Source organism: Jaculus jaculus, chromosome 1, assembly GCF_020740685.1.
Source record: "Jaculus jaculus isolate mJacJac1 chromosome 1, mJacJac1.mat.Y.cur, whole genome shotgun sequence".
Lineage (NCBI taxonomy): Eukaryota > Metazoa > Chordata > Mammalia > Rodentia > Dipodidae > Jaculus > Jaculus jaculus.
The window spans coordinates 237593141-237599140 of record NC_059102.1 but is presented as its reverse complement, the minus strand read 5'-3'; positions in this window follow the sequence as shown (position 1 = coordinate 237599140).

Genomic DNA, 6000 nt, shown 5'->3' with positions numbered 1-6000 from the left:
AGCCTCTCTCCTCTTCTACACCCTCCCCCTCACCTCACCACTGAGCCTTCGCCCTCAGTTTCACTCCCTCTGTTCAGTCTATAGTCCTCACTCTGTCAACTTAGCCATCAGAGGGCACGTGTATGGTTTTGCTCCCCACAAATGCCCAGAAGCTGAGGCTCGGCTAAACCAGGCTTGCCCACACACACTGCCATGTCTCTTACTACCGAGTAAAGGCCGTCGACAATGTGGACCACTCTGCAGTCTTCACTTTCCAAACCCTCCTCATAACTCAGGGGGAGATAAGATATCCTCCTTGCCTCCCTGGGACAGCTCCTCTTCACCCGGCAAGGCCAGCTTTGCACAGGGTCAGTGCATACAGAGGTCACAAACTAGTGACCTTCACCATGTAGTTAATTAAAACTTCAGGTGCTGGACATTTTTCTACTTTCCCACTTCTCAGAATTAGGAGGTGTGTCATTTACAAACAAAAACTAGCCCAGGCCAGGCATGATGGTACATACCTTTAATCCCAGCACTCGGGAGGTAGAGGTAAGAGGATCACCATGAGTTCAAGACCAGCCTGAGACTACATAGTGAATTCCAGGTCAGCCTGGACTACAACAAGACCATACCTCAAAAAAAAATAAAAATAAAAATAAAATAAAATAAAATAAAAAAACAAAGCCGGGCATGATGGTGCATGCCTTTAATCCCAGCACTCGGGAGGCAGAGGTAGGAGGATTGCCATGAGTTCAAGGTCACCCTGAGATGACAGAGTTAATTCCAGGTCAGCCTGGACCAGAGTAAGACCCTACCTCAAAAATCCAAAAAAAAAAAAAATAATAATAATAATAATAAACAAGCCAAGTATAGTGGCCCAGACCTGTAATCCCAGCACTAGAAGGTAAATAATCATAAGTTCAAGTCCGTCTTCAATTACATAGGGAGTTCAAGTCCAGCCTGGGCTATTTGAGGTCTTATGTCAAAAAAGAAATCCCAGTTTCCCTTTAAACGCCAGCAATAGTACCTCACTTGTGCCCAGTACCAGTTGGCTAGAACCAAACTGCGCTTGCTCCAATCTGCGCCCTGGCTATGGCTCTGGGAATATATAGATGCTGCTGGCTGAGCACGGGCGGCAGAGGCTCAGTAGGAGCATGGGCCCACCAGCAGGGTCAGCCGGGCTGGCAGAGGAGCAAAGGCGAAGAAGCCGGCCACAACAAAAGCACGGGGAATGGTGACCGTCACTGTTCAGAGAGCCACCCAAGCGGTGCCTTGCTCATTTTGATGAGTGGTTATTGAGCACCCAGTGTATGCACTGTTCTATATTCAGGAACCTGCTGTGAACAAGAGACAAGCTTCCCTGCTTTCATGGTGAGGACTTCCAAGAGAAGGAGACAGACAATATGCAGGGTAAATGAGTAAACAAATGGGTGTGCTCAGTGGCGGCATGGACTAGAGAGAAGCAGCGGAGTGTGGGTGCAGGGAGGCAGAGTACAAGTGCAGAAGGTACGGCCCAGGGAGACGTTGATGGGAAGGTGAAGCTGGAGTGAAGGCCAGGCAGAAGTGAGGAAGTGAGCCCAAAGCTGTCTGGAAGAAGTGGTTTCTAGTATCAAGAATAGTAAGTGCAAAGGTCCTGTGGTTAAGGAAGAGCAGAGCAGCTCATGTGACTGAACCACACCCAGGAGCAAGAGACCATATAGGACCTTAAGGGGCATCACAAGGACTCTGAATTTTTCTTCCAGGATGGGAAACACTGAAAGATTGAGCAAAAGAGTGACATGGTCTAAGTTAGGGCTATACAATTCAGAGTTGGGGTCCTGGAAGGGATTAGATCTCAATAAAGATATAGGAGACCCCAGGCCCATGAACCTCAACTTTGGGTCTGTGGTGGTTTGATTCTGGCGACCCCATATGTGTTCTGAATGTTAGGTCCCCAGTTGGTGGCAATTTGGGAACTGAAGCTTCCTGGAGGTGATGCGTTGTTGGGGCAGTCTTATGGATGTTATAGCCAGCTCCCCCTTCCCATTGTTAGGCACACTCTCCTGTTGTCCACCATCAGCCAGGAGCTGATGTCCACCCTCTGCTCATGCCATTGTAGTCCTCTGCCATCATGGAGCCTCCCCTTGAGTCGGTAAGCCGAAATAAACCCTTTCCTCCCACAGGCAGCTTTTGGTTGAGTTCTTTGTACAGCAACTAGAAACTGACCTCAACAATAAAATTGGTACCAAGAAGTGGAATCATTGCTGCTAAAAACCTGACTGTGAAGCTTTTGACCTTTTGGAGCTGATTTTTGAGAGGAATGTATAAGGATTTTAAACCTTGACCTAAGAGGTGTCTTACAGTGCTGTAAGTACAGCTTGATGGACTACTCTAGTCAGAACTGAAAGACCTGAATGCAGTAAGAACTGTGAACTGTGAGGTTTAGCTTATAAGGGTATGAAAGAGCTTTTGCCAGGACTGGATTAGAAACAGTTCGTGTGAAAGGCTTGCTGTGTTCTGTCTGCCTGTGTCCTGAGAACTTGTGGGGTGTTGCATTGCATAGAACTGGACTGATGTGAGAAGAGGCATATAGCACAGAAAGAAATAAAATCTTTGAGCTGAAACGTCTGCCTATTCAGCAGCAATTATTTGAGATTGGGCCAGCTGACCTGCACTGGGACAACAGGAAGAATGCAGACACTTTTTTTTTTTTTTTTTTTTTTTTTGAGTTAGGGTCTTGCTCTAGCCCAAGCTTATCTGGAATTCACTATGTGGCTTTGAAGTCACAGCAATCCTCCTACCTCTGCCTCCCAAGTGCTGGGATTAAAGGAATACACCACCATGTCCAGTGTTGCAGACTCTTTTGAAGGGGCCCAAATACTGAAGAAGTGTCCTGTTCTTCAAAGTCTGCTTTATTCCCCCCTGGATTAACAAATTGGTAGCCCACCTGATACTATGGAGTGTAACAAAAACAGGAAAGAGAGGGTCATTGAATTGGCAATACAATTTTGTATTTTGTAAATGGCCATGGGCAGTGTGAAGCAGGCTTGTTGGATGACCTGCATGGAGGCCTGATGGAGCCATGAGGATGTACCATGGGTTAAAGTGGAGACCCAGTGGAGATGCCAGGATTATGAGACGGCTACTAAGGAGACCTGGTGGCACTGGATGAAGTTTTCTGGGACTGTGAGTAGCCTAGCTGGAGGGGTGGAATTGGAACCCCAGAGACTTGTTACTGGTTAGAGTTGTTGGACTTGGAGTTATAGTTTGATGTTTGCCCTGTTTGTTTTGAATCTTTTGTTGAATATTTCTTTGCTGTCTGTGCCTAATGACATCTCTTGCAGTGTGAATATTTATTCTGTACCATTATGGGTTTTTTGTAGGGATGGGTGGGTATTATGGCTCAGCTAAAAGACCTTGAACTATGGAGATATTGGAATATCATTGGAGTTGATAAAAAACTATGGGGACTTTTAAGGTTGCAAAATGCAATGTACTCAGTCTATCGTGTATGGTTATCAGTTTATGGGGGCCAGGGGTAGAATGTTGTGGTTTGGTTCAAGTGTCCCCCACAGATTTATGTGTTCTAAATGCTTAGGCCCCCAGCTTGTGGCAGTTTGGGAATTGGAGCTTCCAGGAGGCTGTGTATTGTTGGGGGCATGCTTTTATGGGTGTTATAACCAGCTTCCCTTTGCCAGTATTTGACACATTCTCCTGTTGCTGTTGTCCACCTGACATTGTCTAGGAGGTGATGTCCACCCTCTGCTCATGCCACCATTTTCCCTTGCCATCAGGGAGCTTCCCCCTCGAGTTCATAAGCCAAAAGAAACCCTTTCCTCCCAGAATCTGTTCTTGGTTGTGTGTTTTCTGCCAGCAACAAGAACCTGACTACAACAAGGTCTTTGTCCAAGTTGTCAAATGCAGGTTCAGAGAAGGATAAATTATGAAGTATGATATTTATTTTAGAGAGGGTTAGGAGGTAAATAAAACAGGTAAGCCCAAGCTAAAAGAAATTTTCCTCCTTCTCAGCCTGGCAGGGAGTGGGGAGGAGAGACCAAGAAAATCACCCTCACATAGAGAAGGAAAGAGAAAGAAGCCCAAAATGGGAAGGAGGCCAGAGGGTCAGAGGAGCCAAGAGCGGGACCAAGAAGCTTGCACATCCCACTAGCATGGGCCTCATCGTCAGGCTCAGGTGTGTGCACAAGAGAGACCTGATTTGGTGGTGGGCTCAAGAGACTGCTCAAAAGGCCAGCGCACGGGTTTGTTAAGCCCAGCAAAAGTTGGGGAAAAAGCTGAAAACTGTCACTAGAATTGATGCTTGTAGCCATCTTGGATGAGACTGGATCAGACATAGGTTCTAGTCTTACTAGAGCAGGCAGGGTGTCATCCATGTTTCTATGGGCCAGTCCCTAAGTAGCCACCAATCAGAAAAAAGAGCTATCTTGCTCCTAATCTGTATCCTTAACAGGATGATGTTGGCAAACATGGAGAGACCCATCAGGATGCTTGTGGTTTGGCTCTGAATGGTCTTCAAAGGCTCACGTGGTGATGTTGAAGGCTTGCTGCCCTGGGGTGATGCTCTTGGCAGGTGGTGTCAACCTTAGGAGGCAGGGTCTAGTTAGAAGAGGTGAGTCACTGAAAACGCGATGTTAAAGGGTGACTCGTGTCCCTGGACCCTTCCTCACTGCTTCCGGGCTGCAATGAGGTGAACGCCTCTACTCTGCCACATGCTCCCTGCCCCACAGTGGCCCAGGAACTATGGAGCCAAGTGGCCATGGATTGAAACTTCTGAAATGAGCCAGAAGTAATTAATTATTCTTTTTTTGTTACTCTATGGGCTATTTTGACCATATATATGGAAAAATAATATAGTCATTGTGTGGGAATCTTACTGTCCAGTTTTACAAATGAAGATGGTGTAGATCAGTCATTCCATGTCTCTAAATGTGGAAATTGTTATGTCAGGACGGGCTCCCAAAATGGAGTCACCAAGGACAGCAGAATGGTGACAGAGGTATAAGGAAGTGGATTATACACATGTCTCAAGAGACCAGCCAATCCTTGGGATGACTCAGAAGGCATCATGGTGCTGGAAAGAAGTGACAGGAGTGCTCAGCACTGCAATATCTCTATCACACCTTCCAAGGCTCAGGGTCTATTGCAGAAGAGGTGATGGAAGGAATGTAGGAGCCAAAGGAAGGGTAGGACTGCTTACAACATGCTCCCCCCCAGACACAAAATGGCCTGGATATCCATGACCTCACAGTGCCTGACACTACCTACATAAGACCATTATAATAGGAGGAAAAGATCATGACATCAAAATAAAAGAGGGACTGATTGAGATGGGGAGGGGTCATGGTGGAGAGTGGAGTTTCAAAGGGGAAAGTGAGGGGAGGGAGAATATTAACATGAGATATTGTCTACAAACATGGAAGTTGTTAATAAAAATAAATAAATTTAAAAAAAGAAACCATCAGCCCTTATCTCTTCCTTGCCTAACAATGCCCCCAGGTCATGGTTTCCTGCCCCCTTGTCACCTGGTCACTGTTCTTATTCTTGTCTCACACCCTGGCTATCTTAGATCTTCCCTAAAGGAACCTTTATTTTTTTAAATTTATCTTAACAAATGAGTTCTTTTCCCACCCTCACCTTCCCTCAACTGAAGAAGTCCTATAAAGCCTACTACCTGAAAACTCAGGTTGGCTGTGCTCTGCTCTTGAGACTCAGCCCTGGCAGCTCATGCTTTTCCCAAATAAAAGCTTTCATCTTTGCCTCAAAGTGGTTTGCGTGGTCGTGGTGACTCCCAAACCTTACAGAAATCATGAGCTGTGAGACTGCTGCCAGCTTGATATGGTAGTGTTAAGTGTTTCACATCAAACTTTTGTGTGTGTGTAAGAGAAAGAAAGAGAGAGAAATGTGGTGTGTGTGGTGTGCTGTGTATGCACGAATATTTGCAATTGCAGGACACCATGTGCTCGCCTGTGCCAGAGTGCCCTGGGCGGAAGTGGCCAGGATGGAATGTCAGGTGTCCCACTC